Source organism: Gopherus flavomarginatus, chromosome 5 (assembly GCF_025201925.1).
Source record: "Gopherus flavomarginatus isolate rGopFla2 chromosome 5, rGopFla2.mat.asm, whole genome shotgun sequence".
In the NCBI taxonomy this organism is placed as follows: domain Eukaryota; kingdom Metazoa; phylum Chordata; order Testudines; family Testudinidae; genus Gopherus; species Gopherus flavomarginatus.
The window spans coordinates 9,981,762-10,001,109 of record NC_066621.1 but is presented as its reverse complement, the minus strand read 5'-3'; the positions used below and the strand labels follow the sequence as shown (position 1 = coordinate 10,001,109).

General features: G+C 48.9%; 2 protein-coding genes across 2 annotated transcripts in view; one reads left to right on the top strand and one right to left on the bottom strand.

Annotated features, from left to right (window-relative positions):
- RHOC (ras homolog family member C) overlaps positions 1 to 16,170 on the bottom strand; it is a 35,635-nt gene extending 19,465 nt beyond the window's left edge. Inside the window, exon 1 of the mRNA XM_050954411.1 lies at positions 16,084 to 16,170. The gene's annotated coding sequence lies outside the window, so the exon portion shown is untranslated. The remainder of the gene's footprint in view (positions 1 to 16,083) is intronic.
- The window catches only part of TAFA3 (TAFA chemokine like family member 3), a 148,184-nt gene continuing 136,073 nt past the window's right edge, over positions 7,238 to 19,348 (top strand). Inside the window, exon 1 of the mRNA XM_050954418.1 lies at positions 7,238 to 7,333. The gene's annotated coding sequence lies outside the window, so the exon portion shown is untranslated. The remainder of the gene's footprint in view (positions 7,334 to 19,348) is intronic.

The following is a 19,348-nucleotide window of genomic DNA, read 5'->3' as shown; positions in this document are numbered from 1 at the left end:
AATTCTTCTTCGCTTATCTCTAGCTGTGATACAACTCCATCTCCTTTTCCCTGCCACTTCCTTACTCTCCTGGCTAAGCATTAATGCTGCTGAAAATAAGACAGTGTTCTAACCAGATGTATTTAGAAGTGGCCAGGCTCATTCCAGAATAGCCAGGAGCTCAGATTGTTGCCTTGCACTTTACAGACTGTCCATAAATTACATAACACGATTCTGTGTTACATAATTTATGAACAGCCCCTTACAATATTCAGAGGTGGAGGAATTCAAGACACTCCCAAAATTGTGGGGGTCATCAGGCCAAAAGGCAGCTTCTCCATACGCCGCCCTTGTCCCATTCTTTCTTCCTCTCTTCCCAAATGCTACCACAGAAGCCTTGATCTTACAGAGAAAGATACAAACTCCCCTCCCTGACCTGGAGTATCTCCTGTCCCATGTTCTCCATGCAGCTGCCTGAAACCTGCCTGAGGTTGAGCAGTCACAAGACAGATCCATGACTCATCCACCCAATAAACTGTTCTACCCCACCCATAATTTGAACACAGAGTTGAGACTCACAAATATTCACAAGGAAGGGTAGCAGCCAGAAATAGTCCCTCGAGCAGAGATTCCAAGATACTAAATGCAAGCTAGCGTCAGAGACCTTGTGACCAACTGGATAGAGATCCCACTCAGCCATTATAATTCCATGAGAAGAAATACATGTCATAGGTCCATTTCTTCTGCAACTCTTTATAACAACATCATACATGCAGTTAGTGTAGATATTTTGCTGTCATCCAAATGGAAAATGGCACTGACCATTGACAGATACTAACTCAATGTTTGCTTTTATGCATCTTCATCTCTGTAAAGCCACCAACCCATGTCCCTCTAGTTTTGCTCATAACAAGTCAAAAGCTTAGTAGAATCTATTTTAACTCAAACAGGCAGGCATGATTAACACCTGATTAAATATTTCTGGTGAAATAAGTTTGAGATATTCACTTGTGCAAAGGCTACATCTCTTTAGGTCTCCCCAAGTGCATAATTCAAATGAAGACACCTACAATAACATTTATTTTGCCTTCCAATATTTCCCCCTTTAGCTTTACCCTGAGTGCATTCATCTTCTTTTCCGACTTATTTTTGGAGGCTTACTTTAAAGTCACAGACACACATCCCTTAGGATCTGCCATCAACATTCATAAAATACCAGCCGGTATTCTTTTCATAAGGAGATTAGCTTATCTTTTCAGGCAGTGTTTGTGTCACTCAAGATTACAATGTCCTTCCTGGGGAGTATCAGATGCATAATGCAAAAGGCTTTATTTGTGTTTGAGATAACAGTCTCTAGATCACAAGAAGTTCACAGAGGAAATCATGGAGAAAATTTCAGTAGGTTAGTTTACAGTTGCCAGCAGAGAATCTGAATGATTAAAGGGCATCAACATCAGACATGGAAAGTCTCTACAACCAATGTTTTCAAGAGGAACTAGCAGATTTTGGGTGTCCAACCTGACATCCTTTAAAGGGGTGTGTCACTGGGTAATTCAGCTTTTCATAAAAAGCAGACTCATTCAAGAGGCTTCAAGTTGTGACTGGTGATTTCTGAGTCTTCTTTATGGGGGTCTCTGTCATCTCAGATTCAACTCCCATGAACATTAGAGGGGAGTATGAAAGACAAAATTGCTATCCTTATCAAAGTAAATGTTTGAAATGAAATATACACAGGTTGAGAGGGAAGGTACTGTACATCTGGGGTCACGCTTGGGTTATGGGGGATTACAGATATCGTTTGCAAGGATGAAGAGATACATACATATCGCATAACCGGCATAGACCCAGATTGAGGCGCAAGGGTTTTTAAAGTGTCAGTGGATAAGTGGGCTCGGGTACGCCAACCTATTTTAACATTTCACAAATTATCCCTCCTTTCTTCTCTTTTCCAAACTGAGAATTTAAGCAAAGAGGACTGAACTACAGAAGAAAGGATGCCAGGTTTAAGAAGAGGTCTCAGTTGTGAAGATACCTTCCCTCCCACAAAAAGAGGTGAGTAGTCAGAAATGTCTAAGTAGGCTTTTGAAAGGTCTTTCCTATATCCTATGTTATGTTTGTTCTGATGGGTTGTGCCCAAACTCTGACTCAGATGCCAACTTTCATCATCGTAACTATCCACAAAGTGAATTTTAGGCCATTCTCTCCCTGGTGCAGTTTTCTCTATGCTGGTCTGGGCAGGTACAGCCAACACGTTGGTAAGAACATCGGTGTCTAATCTACACTAATGCTCCCACTGTTGCTAGTACTGGTGCTGGAGGATTGCTCATCTCCCCCAGTTTGATGAGAGATTGCGAACTAGGAACACAGCAGCACTGTTCTATGCTCCAAGCAGCTACAACAAACTGAAGTCATCGCTGCAAAAAATAGCAACAATTCTATCATAGCTATTATAATATAAATCCCCCTTGGGTTTAATGACTCAAGACTGAAACTCCTACCAGATCGGAAATGAGGAATTTATTTGGTAAAAGAATACATCTTTCATCCAGTTGCCACTGTGGGAGCTGGAGAAAATGGTAGAGAAATGTGTTGACCCTTCAAGGGGAAAAAAAAAAATCAGAATCTTAGCATCAGAATTTAGAGATGAAGAGACCCATTAAAACTTCTCTGTCTGGCCCCTCCCCAAGCCAATTAAGTATAAAAGCTTTGATCTAACGTGTTGTGTGGATGATAAGACTCTAAAGTTCAGACCGTTTCAATGGGCACAGATTTCTGAAGTACCTGCATCCTGACTACAAATGTACCAACTAAGCCCCAGATTCTGGCAGGTTCAGGATAATACTGCACTCATGACTGTTAAGGAGACAGAACTTAAATCCAAGTGTATGAATAAGTGATTACAGTAGGGAGGTTCACATCTTCAAATCAAGAATAAGTTGCACTATTAAAAGAAAATAGCACAGACACCAAGCAGGGGCAACATCCTGAATCACTGCTAGTTACCATCTTACCCAAATCCTATTACATACAGATGTAACTCTTTGTCATATAAGAAAGGTTAGCTAGCTTGTAACGTTCAAAGCAATTAACAATATTGCAGAGAAAGTTACTGCCTTAGTCCTCACTGCCAAAAAAAAGATGAATTTTTACCATGGGATAACACACACGTGTTCGGCTACCCCACTGTAAAATCCTAGTGGCCATCAGACGTTGTAGTTTTTATTGTGAGGTAGCTAGCTAGCTAGGCAAAATGTCAGCCATGGGCGGGGGCATAATGTTGTTCATCTAGTTACCTCATAATAAAGAATGCCTGGTCTTCACTAGAATTTTGCAGTCAGATAGCTGAAGTGCTTTGTAAAACCAAAAACAAACATACTTATTTTTATGCAGTAAAGTCATATCCACTGTGCAAGCCCCAATCCCATTTCAGCTAGTTCTGTGAGCAGCACCACCAGCTTTACTCAAGCCCAATGGACAAACACTCAAGAAGAGGGCGTGGCGGGGGGCAATTAAAACAAAGTAAAGCAACCCAAGAAACTGTTTCTGAAATGACACTGCTGACAGACTGGCTATAGATGGAACACGACTGTCTGAACGCTTTGATGATTCCTTGAGATGAAATGGTCTTTGTTTGCATTTCACCTGTCAGTGCCTGATCCACCTTTCCCCATCATCTCCACCTTGGATATTGTGGAAGCCTTTCTAGCGTGTCAGAAAGTTCCCAGTATGCAACACTCAGGTAGCTGATTCACAGTCATGATATGGTGGTCTATCCATCTAGTGTGCTGAGCACTAAACTGACCATGCAGTGATTAGAACACTCCCTACAATACTTTCTGGCATGCAAGGAGCTGACTTTTCTCCAGGAGATAAGCATGGATCCCTAATAGATCCTGGACCAATTTACTTCCCCATTTCACTATCTTGCTGGGCTGGCGAATGCCAATGAGCTTTAGGGAGGATTTTTAAATTTAAAAAAAAACTAAATTCACATATTTTTCTTCACTGTTTTAAGAATGAAGTTACCAGAGTCTGGGTGAGTTTCCCTACTAGAGATCTGTCACGTTAGTTTCAGGGCTGCCTCCTAAGCGTATCTCTGCCAAACAGCCAGCATGCACACTGGACTGACATGCCCCAACATCTTTTGCACTTCAATGGGCAGCACTGAGGAGCTATTGGCCATTGCAAACAGTCTAGAAAAGCAAGGACTGGTGCAAGCTGAGAGGGCCCAAATCTACTACTCTTGGCAGGAAAGCTGCAAGCCAAGCAAATCCGGCAACAGAAAAATCTGAGGCCAATACCACAGTGATTAGTACAGAATAAACGCCCAAAGAGGCAGGATTAAAGTGCTTATATCAAAGTCACTGACTAAGCTAGAGAGATGTCAGAAGCAACAGTTCAGGCACAAGCCAAATGTCTGATTGAGGAAGGGTCCTAGTGGTGACCTACCGCTGTAATGTGGTTTGACGCATATGGACACACAGCTGCTACAGAAGTGCTTAGCAGCGCTGCCTCAGCACTGCACAAGGGAACCAGGTGCATTATTTCGGGATGAGCATTTCACTTTCTTTTAAGGCACAGGTGGGCAAACTACGGGCCACAGGACCGTCCTGCCCGGCTCCCAAGCTCCTGGCCCAGTACGCTAGCCCCCAGCCCCTCCCCTCCTGTTCCCCCTCCCCCACAGGCTCAGCTCACTAGCTCGCTCTGCCACCAGTGCAATGCTCTGGGTGCTGCCGTCAGGGCTGTGAGCTCCTGGGCAGCGCAGCTACAGAGCCTGGCCTGACCCAGTGCTCTGTACTGCATGGTGGCGGCGGCATGGCCCAGCTCCAGCGCCGCCAGCCACCGGTGCTCCAGGCTGCACAGTAAGGGGGCAGGGAGGGTTGAATAGAGGGCAGGGAGTTTGGGGGACTGCTCAGGGGGTGGGGGTATGGATAGAGATCGGGGGAGGAACAGGGAGTTGAATGGGGGCAGGGGTCCCAGGGGGCAGTCAGGAATGAGAGGGGGTTTGGATGGGGTGTCAGGGGCAGTCAGGGGACAGGGAGAAGGGGTGGTTGGATGGGGCAGGGGTCCCTGGGGGGCCATCAGGAATGAGAGGAGGGGTTGGATGGGGCGGCAGGGGACAGGGAGCGGGAGTATGTGGATGGAGCAGGGATCCCAGAGGGGCTGTCAGGGAACAGGGGGGGTGAGATAAGGCTGGAGTCCCGGGGGGAGGGGACAGATGGGAGGTGGGGGTTAGGCCACGACCCCCTGCCCGACCGACCCTCCATACAATTTACAAAACCCGATGTGGCTCTCCAGCCAAAAAGTTTGCCCACCTCTGTTCTAAGGGGTGGTCACTGACAGGGGCAGCGAGATACCGCTCTGTACGGACCAATCCTACAGAAGCATTCTTTGCTCAGGTACACTGATGAGGCTGTTGGCAATATCAACCCAGTCTCTGAAAAAATCAAGCTATAATTTCTCCTGGTTTGTGCGACTGTTGTCTCCAAGAGGATGGAACCTGGAGTCAGGCTTTTGATGGTAGTTATGTAAGAGGCTGAATAACAATTTAGTTTATTCTGCTACAACAGGGGCAGCTCTGTAGGGCTAACAGCAATAAAAACCTTGTTCTTGTCAGGAGATTGAAGGAACAAGACTAGGCAAAACTTATATACCAGACCAGGTGCTGCTTTTATTGTTCCCTTCAGGTAAGTTTGGTCAGTAACTCTTTCCCCCCTTTCCCCCTCCAAAAAAGAGAGAGAAACCAGCTCCTTTTAGCTGTACTGTATCTCATGGAGACAAGGGAGCTGGGAAAGCAGAGGGAACAACTGTTCTAGTGCAGCACGCAACTGAACTCTTCACAAAGAGGCAATCTGGAAACCAGAGACAGATGATTACACAAGGGAGACAAAACCTAGGCGCCCTCCAGCTGGCCTCACCAAATCACCATTTGATGTGGCAGCCAATTCCAAACCACTTGAATTGATATTTACTATTTTAAAATCCCCGTGGTACCAGCTGCCAGGGGTGGAAGTCCTGTACTCACTAGTCCACGTGGTTCCATGTAGGGTCATTCCTGAAGCACTAGTGGAAGAGGTGGTAGGCAAGCTGGTGCTATGGAGCACTGGCTAACGTCATAATTCACGTCTTTGCCTCCACAATACCAGCCACATTCCCTGTTTTAAACCTTTCTGGTTTCAGTACAGCTCACCATATACAGGGACCACTAACAGAACATGCTGCTTTTGTCTGAAATAATTATGTGGTCACAGACTGCTTGATTCCAACTGCAACCAGACTCCTGAGCTGGTAAAGGGCTTGTTTCCCTGCAAAGCAATAAAGGCTGATGGAAAAGGGTAAAGAAGATACATCAACAGCTTAGGTTACAATGTCCTCTTCCCAACACGTGATTCCAGGAGCAGAGAGGCCTCTGAGGGCTTGGCTACACTGGCGCTTTACAGAGCGGCAACTTTCTCACTCAGGGGTGTGAAAAAACACCCCCCAAGCGCAACAAGTTACAGCACTGCAAAGAGCCAGTGTAAACAGTGCCCCAGCGCTGTAAGCTAATCCCCATGGGGAGGTGGAGTACGTGCAGCTCCCAGCGCTGGAGCTGCGACCACACTCACACTTCAAAGCGCTGCTGCAGGAGCGCTCCCCCAGCAGCGCTATGCAGCTCTAAGTGTAGCCATACACTTTATCCCTATATTTTTGCAATGGTTGGACAGGTTAAGCATAAAGACTTTGATGCTCTTCCATCTGTAATCAGGCCTCAAAATGTTTACCTAGATAAACTCCCTGAGATTAGAAGCCTTGGCTAAAATAAAGTCATGGGCCAGTTGTGACAAACTGGGAATGTTCTTAATGTTTTCTCTGAATACTGTGTTGGTGCCTCAGTGTCCCCATGGCAATTCTTAAGTATCTGGCAGAGCAAGGGCCAGTGCACCTAAATGCCTGACCCTCTGTCTCCTAGCAGCTGATGGCCTGGGCCCCTCCTCTGCAAAGGTGCCAGCTGAAGGTGTTGGAGACAAAGAGATCAGGTGACCTCCTGGCCCGGGAAAGGGGCTGAGCAGAGAGGAGGGGCTGGAAGGGGTTGTTAGTCTGGAGCTGGCTGCGGGCAGACGTGGGGGTCTGGCTCACTGACCCCCAGAATGGACCCGGCCAAGGGGTCTGGTTCTCTGTACCTACAAGCTCTGTTTAAACCCTGTTCCTGTCATCGAATAAACCTCTGTTTTACTGGCTGGCTAAGAGTCATGTCTGACTGCGAAGTGGGGGTGCAGGACCCGTGGCTTCCCCAGGACCCCACTGAGGCGGGTTCGCTGTGGGAAGCGCACGGAGGGGCAGAGGATGCTGAATGCTCCAAGGAGAGACCCAGGAGGTGAAGACGTGTGAGATTCTTGCCCTAAACAAGTCTGCTCCAAGGGAGAGGAGGCTCCCCAAAGTCCTGCCTGGCTTGGTGGGGAGCAGTTCCAGAGCATCGCCCGGTGACTCCGTGACACCAGTAATTTACATAACTAAACAGGCTTTCATCAAGACAGAGAACCTATGGGCTTGTCTACACATGGAGTTGTACCCAATTAATTCCATGTGTGGAAACTTAGGGTATGGCTACACTTGCAACTTCAAAGCCCTGCTGCGAGAGTGCTCCCACGGCAGCACTTTGAAGTGCGAGTGTGGTCGCGGCATCAGCGCTGGAAGAGAGCTCTCCCAGCACTGCAGGTACTCCACCTCCCCTTGGGGATTAGCGTACAGCACTGTTCCCAGCGCTGGGACACTGTTTACACTGGCACTTTACAGCGCTGTAACCTGCTGTGCTCAGGGGGGTGTTTTTTCAGACCCCGAGTGAGAAAAATGCAGTGCTGTAAAGCGCCAGTGTAGCCAAGGCCTGACTCTGAAATAAGAGTGCCTTGGTCCTGCCCAGATTATTCCAAAAGAATGTCTACTCATGGAGTTAATGAGGAATACCTCCATGCATGAACAAGTCCTATCTCATAAGAGATGCAGTCAGTTCCAGAGGCTGCTGGCTATCCTGAAAGCAGTTTAAAAGTTATTGTGGAAGGGTTATCCAAAAGAGCCTTTGGGTCATCCAGTATGCCCCCTGCGATTTCAAAAGACTGTTCACTTATGCTGCACCAGTGGAAGGGCAAGGTATCAGGTTTCATTTCCTTTTATGCCAATTGGTCCTAGTCTGGATTCCAGCAGATTTTTTTTTTTTAATCTACATGATTCTAAATTGCTGTGTGACTGTCTCTTTTAGGTCCACAGCAGCCAACACTTGCATATACAGAGAAAGCTGCTTCAGTTCAATTTAAGTTGATATAAAACCAATTTAGGAAGACAATACCTACCCCTGCCTGGGTGCACTTATCAGTTTAAACCTGTTTAATGAGTTTCTACACACAAGGCTGCAACACTTCAACCATCACATCTTTAGTTAAACTGGTGCAATTATGTTTTTAAATCAGGCCTTCGATACTAGGCTCATAGGAGCATCAGAAACTCCTTGGGTAGATATAAAAAACTGTCCTGTTTCTTCAGGCACCTGGTTCCACACTCTGAAAACAGCCTTGCAAAATTCTGTACATCCAAGTAAAGATCCCCAGTGTCTCCTTAGCAATCACCTTCATAAAGGACAGGCAAGTACATTTTGGACCGGGACTCATACATTTCCATGACAGTTTTGCACGGAGGCTATGGAGTTTTTTGAGAGGTTATTAAAAAAGAGTTGCACATTTAGAAGTTCTCTGCATCCTGGATATTGATTAAGAAATGAAGAACTAGTGCTTCAACACCACTGGGTTTTTTTTTCAAATAAAAGTGAAGCACGTCTCCAGAGCCATTTCATAGAGATCAGTCTGGGGGGTCAATGAGAGACAGAGAGATGGGGTTATTTGAACAAAAAAGGTGGCAAAAGTCAAGCAAATGCCGAAAAATCTGCTTCCTACAATATAATACAGGAGCCTACACAGGAATTAACAAGTCTATATACTGCTAAACAACAGTCTCCTGTGTCTAGCTTCCATGGGCAGCGGCATATATCTGTTAACATCTGTAAACTCAATGAGGAGTCCTTGTGGCACTTTAGAGACTAAAATTTATTTGGGCATAAGCTTTCTTAAAAGGCACCACTATCCAAGCAGCAACACAACCACTTATCCTGAAGGGGTTCTCCACCCCACAACCAAATACATTGAAAAGACATGTCCACACTTGTCCTACACCAGTGGAGAAGAGGAAAAGAGGACTTGAAGGGAGCAGCTGTCCCTTGTTCCACAAGGGACAGAAAGGAGTGTATCCTTTGCCACCCTTTCGGTCGCAAGGTATCAGAACCTCTGGCCTTGTCTACACTGGACACCACCACTCGGGGAAGTGCTAGTATAGCCAGTGCACTGGCATTCAATAGTGTCTTCACTGTGCCTTCTACTTTCAGCAGTATGATCAAAATGCTGTTGCCATGTCTAAGTCTACACTAGTCCTTTCACCACTGTCACTGACAGATCCGCACCAGTGGCAGTGAGAGCCAGAGATTCCCTATAAAAGTCTAGCGAAGACTGTCTGGCTAGGCTCTTAGCACTGTTGATTACCCTGTAGATAACATTTTCACCTGTCCCCCTCCTCTCCAGCCACTACTATGCAGAAACAGAAGGGAAAAACTTTGTACAGATTAAAGCATAAACCACCTTAAGCCTTGACTGCATTATATATTGCACTAGTTTAAGTCAATTTACTTAGCTTGTTTTAGCAGCAGAGTGTCTTGTGGCACCTTACAGACATTTTGGAGCATGAGCTTTTGTGGGTGAATCACCACTTCGTGGATGCATGTGACATGCACGAAAGCTCATGCTCCAAAATGTCTGTTAGTCTATAAGGTGCCACAAGACTCTTTGCTGCTTTTACAGATCCAGATTAACACGATACTTAGCTTGTTTTGAGCAGTTTAAGTTAATTCATTACCAAATTAAGTCAAGTCAATATAAGCCTGTTTTAAATCAATGTAAGAGTATCCACCCAGGGCTTTAACTAAATAGTTTTAAAAAGCCCAAGTCCCCACCCCTCCTTTAAACAAATGCAACTTGTAATATAGACATGGACTAAGTGAGATCATAGCATTTAAACACTGGTGGAAAACAGAATCAAACAAGAGAAGGGAGCACACGGAAATGCCTTTCACCAGCACAGCCAAGGACAAACTGACTCCACATCGAAGCATTGTGTGCGCACAAAGGATTGATGCCACACAGCCCAAAAACACACAAGCCCCGCAGTACAGAGGACAGGAGCTACCAGGGGTGTGATTAACTCATAACTGGACTAACATGAGTTTGCCACAGGCCAGCCACAAAGTCAGTGCCTGAACTGCCAACCTCTGAACCCGAAACAGACAAGTAGAAATAAGCAAGAACTCTTTGAGAAACTCACCAAGAAATTTAAATGAAGAAACTCTCCTTCTCAGGCTCCCCAATCAAAACTGATCACTCCTCTGAAATATCAGAAACAAACACACACCACATCATTGCAACCTGAAAGCCCATGCTTCATGGGAATGACAGAACACATCAAGAATGAGACGAGACAAGACAACTCAGCGCGGGGGGGGGGGGGGGGGGGGGGGGGGGGGGACTCGAAGTATTTGGTCAGACAAGATGGCAAAAACAAAGGTACACACACAAAACACACAGGAACAGGCCCAAAGAAATAATCCCTTAGAATTGCTTGTTTCACAAGACGAAATAAAACTCTCAACAAAGAGGAAGCAGAATGGTCCTAGCAACGAACCCATCTCTCCAACCAGTTATGGCTGTCAAAAGACAATCAAATTTCCACAATCAAGCTTAAAAAGTACCCCATCGGGAGAAACAATGTCCACTGAGCTCTCTAAATTAGAATAGCCAGGATATCATACTGTACTCTATCTAATGCCTCCGGTATGAAAATTCTGGAAAAGAATCAGACCAGAGGCTATTTTTTGCCTTCATAGTTTCTGGAATGATCCCAGCTTTCAGATATCTGATCAAAGTGACATGTTTTGGCAAAGCAAGGGACCACAATTTCACATACATACAGTTTGTAGGTAGCAGAGTCTGTGTAACTATACTTAAAGCAAAGGGCCCAAGTCTACAGCCCTTATTCATGCAAATAATCATTACTCACAATTAACACAATTAGACCTGTGACTACAAGCATGAGCCTCACAAATGAACAATCCAACTCCCAGATAAAACTTACACTGCTCCCACAACCCTCCTCAGAAGCACTCGTTTGTATTCTCTTATCTAATCATATCAGTTTAGAGTATTTTCAGTGGAGAGTTGTTGGGTGTCAGACAGAGGCAGTTACCCTTTCTTTATGACCTGTGAACTCCTCTATGCTGCCCCTGCAAGCTTCCCATGGCCACTTCCAGGATTTTATTAGAATAAAGTAAGGACTGTATCTTAGAGGGGGTTAATCTCAAAATTTATATTTAAATTTAAAGATTTTACAAATCCTCATTACATATGTGAGTGTATAATCATAGAAGATTAGGTTGGAAGAGACCTCAGGAGGTCATCTAGTCCAATCCCCTGCTCAAAGCGGGACCAACACCAACTAAATCATTCCAGCCAGGGCTTTGGCAAGCCAAGCCTTAAAAATCTCTAAGGATAGAGATTCCACCACCTCCCTAGGTAACCCATTCCACTACCCTCCTAGTGAAATTAAAGACAGCTTGGATTTAAACATTTCCTTTGCAATGTTTGCAGCATGGTGCATGAAAAGGAGAAAGTGAAACAGTCTAGAAACCAACCATAAAGAGAAGTGAAACTGACGCCTCTGTTTTCATTGTCAAAGCTCAGACAAATGAAAAAGCAAACAGCATAAATGGTGAGAGGCAGTTTGGATTTTAAAGATTCTTTCAGTTCTAACAGTGCCTGAAGCATCTATGCCTGCATGCTGTGGGACAGCATAGCCTATTTCTCACTGCAGCTAGATGAAAGAAGGCAGAGAGTTGGAACCATCACTTCATTCCTTAGTTCATCAAATCTGTGCACAGCGTTTTACTAATCAACAGTGTTTAATCCTAACTGGGGCCTCTGGGCACTTTTGTTGTTTATTTGTTGTTTAATAATGATACATATGAAATTCTTTAGATATTCAAAACACCATGCAAACATTAACATAAACATAAATTTATAATAATTTTAACCCAAAGTCCCTTTTTAAAAAGTTTAAAGATTTTATGCATGGGAGAATGTCTAATGAGCTAGACCCATTCATAAAGTCTCAGCTCAGGAATGAAGAGTCATGTGGCAATAAGTATTAACAAATCCCACATGCATTAAACATATCCTTTACTGAATGCTGAGCTCAACACTCTTTCTTCAGAATTGTAACATATAAAATATCAAAGTTAAAAGCTACAACACTGAAGTGCAAAAGCTAACTTTTTTATAGTTGCTAAACCAGTCAGACTGCTTTGAGTTCAGGATCTTATTTTAATAGAACTCAGTCTGAAAAACTTTTAGCACTAAAGGAGTGTGTGGCAACTGACAAGCAAACTGCTAGGTGCTAAAAACAGCCTTCTTTCTTCCATTTTTTGATTCCCTCTGGAGTCTACATTATTTTTGTCCTCTCATCCAAGAAAGGATACCACCCGTACTCATTCCTTTCCCCAAAGGCAATAACCTCAGAGTGTTTCACCAATTGTATGGATTTATTTAATAAGAGCCTTGCCAGTTACAAGACTATTCATTATAAAAATGGCAGACCGCACCTCGTAAAAAAATTAAGGCTCAGCAGCATCCAGGAATCAGTTGCCTACTGAGCCTGATTTCATCTGATGCATGACCCCTTTAGAAAGCACAGAATTTGGGTTCATATGCCACTTTTCCTGCTTTGTGTATCCCCTGTGTGCCTTGCACAGTAGTGCATCAGATTCCTGCTGGCTAAAGTGGCTGCTATTTCACACTTGGCATTTACACAAGGATTTGTTTATAACAGTGTGTTGGGAGGGATGCTGGGCAGGACATGAGGATTATTCCATATTCTGAGAAATGCTGCAAGATCTCAATTCAGAGGTGATTTGCAGCAATAACTTCCTAAGGAAGTTAAGATGAACGTGGCTCTACTTTTGGAAGTTTACTGGTCCACAAAATTTCTTTTCAAAATAGGGAAACAAAGACTCAACATCCAAAGGCTCAACATCTTAATTTTCAAGGAGAGGAGTCACCTGAACTGTATTTTACATAAAAAATTTCTTACAACTCACCACACTGTCGAATCTAGAGACACCATCTCACTCCACACACACCCATTTAGCTATCTAGTCAATCTTCATTCTAAGGCAGCATAGGTTTCTTATTACACGTTTATTAATACAAGAGATTCTGCCAACATTTATATTGAAGAATAAGTGACATGTTATTAGCTTCTAACAATATACCACAATCTCAGGAACTGTGTTTCTACCTGGTGTAGTGTTGTGCTGCTATTGCTCTGGGGCCAATCAATATTTGTCTAATACATTCCTTACATTTCGTAGCTCTAACAAACACAAACAGAAGATTACAATGTATATTTTGCTTACACAAACTTCTGATAACCTGTTGGGTTTAGGTCATGTAGCTCTGTGCATTTTCCATTTAGATACAACCTGTCTAAGCAAATATCTTCTACAAGATACATGACTCCAGTTTAAGGCCCCTATGCTCTCACACATAGATAAGGAAGGGAAACTGATCATAAATTACAGCTCTTTGGAGTCCAGAAGTCACTCTGCACAATGAAAGTAAAATGTGACTGAAAGTGGAATATAAATGGGAATGCACAAGTAAAGCCTTTAAATAGTTTGTTGCCTATGTTTTAACACAATTTTAAACCCTTTTCACAATGTGCTTACAAATGTGACATTTTCCGTTATCTATGACCCAGTTAGTTTCAAGCAGCTTGAGGTCTCAGCACACAACATGTCTTCCAGTCACAGACTGCACACTATAAACTGACTCGACAACTTAGTTACTGTTTTATGCTCGGGTTGTCTCGAGGCTGAGGCTGGATTTAGGGGGTTTGGCGGCTGCTGAAAAGACTTGGCTGCCAGACTGTTAGTGCTGGAGAGAGCCGCTCAGTCATGGTTTTGGAATGCGTACTTACTCCTAAGACACTACAAAGCTATTCCTCCTCCCCACCCCCTAATATTAATGTTTAAAAACCACCGCAGTAGCAAGCCAGGAGCACTTTTTAGAACACAAGAGTTGCTGTTCAGATAACACGGAAACGCAGTTTGTTAGCACCAGAAAACTGCTCCTTTAACATGAACATGACCAGAGGAGCATGCACACACACCCAGAAAGGCAAATAGTGGGTGCATGGGGGAACCACCACCATTTCAGTCAGCTTGGTTCAAACAAACTTCCTATGGCGTCAGTTGTAGGCGTTCTCCAATTGACAGTGACACAGGAGACCAAGCAGTGAGCACTCACTCCTACGCTCAGTAACAAGGCAAAGGAGAAAGTCACACTTTCTACACTCAGACAGCAGTGGCCTTTGCACAAGAAGTGGGTGGACATGTGCAAGAGATGGTCACGGAAAGGCTAGCTGGGATGTTTGCTCAGCTCAGCTGGCTGTTCTCCCCCCCAGTCTCTCAGTGTAGCCCAGGCCCCTACCCATCCCCAGTTACTCAGCACACTCCCAAAAGAAGGGAAGAACCAGCCACTGTTTCCTAACCGCCCCCCCTGCATCAGCTGCTGGGCTGAGACAAAGCTCAACCCAAGCAGGGCTTTATCCCGTTCGGCTGGGCAGGGCAGGTGGGGGGGACTCCCAAGAGAAGTGGAGACAAAGGGGTAAAAAAACCCTCCTCCCAAAAGAGGCTAGGGGAGAGAAGGCCATTCCCCCACACCTCACTGCTAGAACCCCACTACAGCCACCCCACCCATCCTGCTTCACCCCGCTGCCAACCCCACTGACTCACACACACCCCAGAGCAGCCCTGCCATTCCCAACTCCCTAGGGCCCCATCTCACCCCTGAAGCCCCCAGAACCAAGTCATGCCCCAACTCCCCACTGTGTCCCAACCCGCACAGGTCCCCACAGCCCCCTCACACCCCAATGCCCATTGTAACACATAGCCCTCCCGACTACTCCCCCCACCACCTCTACCCATATATCCCCCCAACCCCAGCCCCGCATAGCCCCACCCTAACCCCATCTAGCTTATACCCATATACCCCCCTGACCCCAGCCCCACATAGCCCCACCCTAACCCCAGCCAGCTTCTACCCATATACCCCCCTGACCCCAGCCCCACATAGCCCCACCCTAACCCCAGCCAGCTTCTACCCATATACCCCCCTGACCCCAGCCCCACATAACCCCACCCTAACCCCATCCAGCTTCTACCCATATACCCCCCCAATCCCAGCCCCACATAGCCCCACCCTAACCCCAGCCAGCTTCTACCCATATACCCCCCCAATCCCAGCCCCGCATAGCCCCACCCTAACCCCAGCCAGCTTCTACCCATATACCCCCCCAATCCCAGCCCCGCATAGCCCCACCCTAACCCCAGCCAGCTTCTACCCATATACCCCCCCAATCCCAGCCCCGCATAGCCCCACCCTAACCCCAGCCAGCTTCTACTCATATACCCCCCTAACCCCAGCCCCCACCATCTCTACCCATATAGCCCCCTGACCCCAGCCCCACATAGCCCCACCCTAACCCCAGCCAGCTTCTACACATATACCCCCCCGACCCCAGCCCCGCATAGTCCCACCCTAACCCCAGCCAGCTTCTACCCGTATACCCCCCTGACCCCAGCCCCACATAGCCCCACCCTAACCCCAGCCAGCTTCTACCCATATACCCCCCTGACCCCAGCCCCCACCATCTCTATCCATATACCCCCCTGACCCCAGCCCCACATAGCCCCACCCTAACCCCAGCCAGCTTCTACCCATATACCCCCCTGACCCCAGCCCCCATCAGCCTCTAACCATATACCCCCCCGACCACAGCCCCCCACCAGCCTCTAACCATATACCCCCCCGACCACAGCCCCCCACCAGCCTCTACCCATATACCCCCCCGACCACAGGCCCCCACCAGCCTCTACCCATATGCCCCCCTCACTGACTCCCTGGTGGCCCCGCCCGGTACCTCGGCGGCGGGTCTCGCTGGCTCCGGCCGCTCGGGCTCCGAGACGAGAGGGACTGAGCCGGGCAGGGCGGGGCCGCGCGGGGACTGACAGCGCCGGGCCGCCCACCCCGCCGGGCCTGCTGCGGCCGCCACCGCCCCGGGGGCGGAGCTGGGAGCGGGGGCGGGGCTGGGGCTGGCACGGGATGTGTGCGGGGGGGGGTGGCAAAGGGAGGGGGAGGGGATGGCACAGGGTGTATGGGGGTAGGGTGGCATGTGGAGGGGGGATGGCACAGGGTGTATGGGGGGTAGGGTGGAATGTGGAGGGGGATGGCATGGGGTGTATGGGGGTGGGGGATGGCACAGGGAGGGGATGGCACAGAGGTGTATGGGGGTGGGGGATGGCACAGGGAGGGGATGGCATGGGGTGTATGGGGGTGGGGGATGGCACAGAGAGAGGGTGGCACGGGGTGTATGGGGAGGGGGATGGCACAGAGAGAGGGTGGCACAGGGTGTATGGGGAGGGGGATGGCATGGGGACGGGGGATAGGACAGGGTGTATGGGGGGACGGCATGGGGTGTATGATGGTGTTGGAGTGGCACGGAGAGGGGGATTGGCATGAGGTTTATGGGGTGGTGGATGGCACAGGAAGGGGTGGCACAGGGTGTATGGGGGAATGGCACAGGGAGGGGGATGGCACGGGGTGTATGGGGGTGGGGGATGGCACAGAGAGAGGGTGGCACGGGGTGTATGGGGAGGGGGATGGCATGGGGACGGGGGATGGCACAGTGTGTATGGGGGGCGGCATGGGGTGTATGATGGTGTTGGAGTGGCACGGAGAGGAGGGTTGGCATGGGGTTTATGGGTTGGTGGATGGCACAGGAAGGGGTGGCACAGGGTGTATGGGGGAATGGCACAGGGAGGGGGATGGCATGGGGTGTATGGGAGTGGGAGATGGCACAGAGAGGGGGAGGGGTTAGCACAGGGTGTATGGGAGTAGGGTGGCATGGGGAGGGGGGATGGCACAGGGAGGGGGTGGCACCGGTGTATGGGTGTGGGGGATGGCACAGGGAGGGTCTGGCACAGGGTGTATGGGGGTGGGGGATGGCACAGGGAGGGGGTGGCACAGGGTGTATGGGTTGGGGGATGGCACAAGGAGGGGCTGACACAGGGTGTATGGGGAGGGGGATGGCATGGGGTGTATGGGGGTGGGGGATGGCACAGGGAGGGGATGGCTCGGTGTGTATGGGGGGTGGGGGATGGCACAGGGAGGGGATGGCACGAGGTATATGGGGGTGGGGGATGGCACAGGGAGGGGATGGCACGGTGTGTATGAGGGTGGGGGATGGCACAGGGAGGGGATGGCACGGGGTGTATGGGGGTGGGGGATGGCACAGAGAGAGGGTGGCACTGGGTGTATGGGGAGGGGGATGGCATGGGGACGGGGGATAGGACAGGGTGTATGGGGGGGACGGCATGGGGTGTATGATGGTGTTGGAGTGGCACGGAGAGGAGGGTTGGCATGGGGTTTATGGGTTGGTGGATGGCACAGGAAGGGGTGGCACAGGGTGTATGGGGGAATGGCACAGGGAGGGGGATGGCATGGGGTGTATGGGAGTGGGAGATGGCACAGAGAGGGGGAGGGGTTAGCACAGGGTGTATGGGAGTAGGGTGGCATGGGGAGGGGGGATGGCACAGGGAGGGGATGGCACGGTGTGTATGAGGGTGGGGGATGGCACAGGGAGGGGATGGCACGGGGTGTATGGGGGTGGGGGATGGCACAGAGAGAGGGTGGCACTGGGTGTATGGGGAGGGGGATGGCATGGGGACGGGGGATAGGACAGGGTGTATGGGGGGACGGCATGGGGTGTATGATGGTGTTGGAGTGGCACGGAGAGGAGGGTTGGCATGGGGTTTATGGGTTGGTGGATGGCACAGGAAGGGGTGGCACAGGGTGTATGGGGGAATGGCACAGGGAGGGGGATGGCATGGGGTGTATGGGAGTGGGAGATGGCACAGAGAGGGGGTGGCACCAGTGTATGGGTGTGGGGGATGGCACAGGGAGGGTCTGGCACAGGGTGTATGGGGGTGGGGGATGGCACAGGGAGGGGGTGGCACAGGGTGTATGGGTTGGGGGATGGCACAAGGAGGGGCTGACACAGGGTGTATGGGGAGGGGGATGGCATGGGGTGTATGGGGGTGGGGGATGGCACAGGGAGGGGATGGCTCGGTGTGTATGGGGGGTGGGGGATGGCACAGGGAGGGGATGGCACGAGGTATATGGGGGTGGGGGATGGCACAGGGAGGGGATGGCACAGGGTATATGGGGGTGGGGGATGGCACAGGGAGGGGATGGCACGGGGTGTATGGGGGGTGGGGGATTGCATGGGGAGGGGATGGCACGGGGTGTATGGGGGGTAGGGGATGGCATGGGGAGGGTGGAGGGGAATGGCATGGGGTATATGGAGGGTTGGGGATGGGGAGGAGATGCAGGGGCGGGCTGACACAGGGTGTTGGCGGGGGAGCTGACAGGCCTGGAAATGGGAAGAGGGCCTGGAGGTAGAGACTGGGACCTGGTACAGGGACAGAGGGGAAGGACAAAGGGAACTGCAGTAGAGGAAAGGGCAGCAGCTGTAGGAACAAGACTTCCCCCCACCCATACACTGGTGCTCACTCCTGACACGTCCCTAGACTCCCGCAGCTCTAGGGGATCTCTGGGGACCAACCTGTGCTTGAGGAATTATCAATGAAGCTTTAACTCCGCACTTGCAACCCCAGAGCCTGGCATGTTGTGTGGTGCACTGCTGCCCTGCTCATCTGGGAGTGTGTCGCTCCCCCTTTACCCAAGTGTTAGTGACTGCACCATTTGCCAGCCAGGGGAGAATCATTAAAATACCCTTTGAACTGGAGGCAGGTGAACTGGAGGAGGGCTGGTCCAGGTTTGTAAAACCTCGTGGGTTGGGTTTTCATTCTGCAGACCCTCTGGGTTTGGGATCCCTGTCCCACTTGCACATCTGGAGAGTTCCAATAAGAGGCTCTTGCTGCACCCAGCTCCTGGAGGACAGAGGATTTCCCCTTTCTGTGGATTGCACCGGCAGTAAAAATACCCCTCCTGTGTAATTTAGTGCTCAGAAATTAGAGCTAGGATCTCACTTAATGAGACAGGGTTGGGATTAGCATCTCACTGGCTATTTCCTCTGTTCCCAGGGACTGCACTTGCTGCTACTTCCCTTCAAAGTGAACTTTTCCCATATCCTAAATTATTATTTAATTGCCAGTCTTAATAAC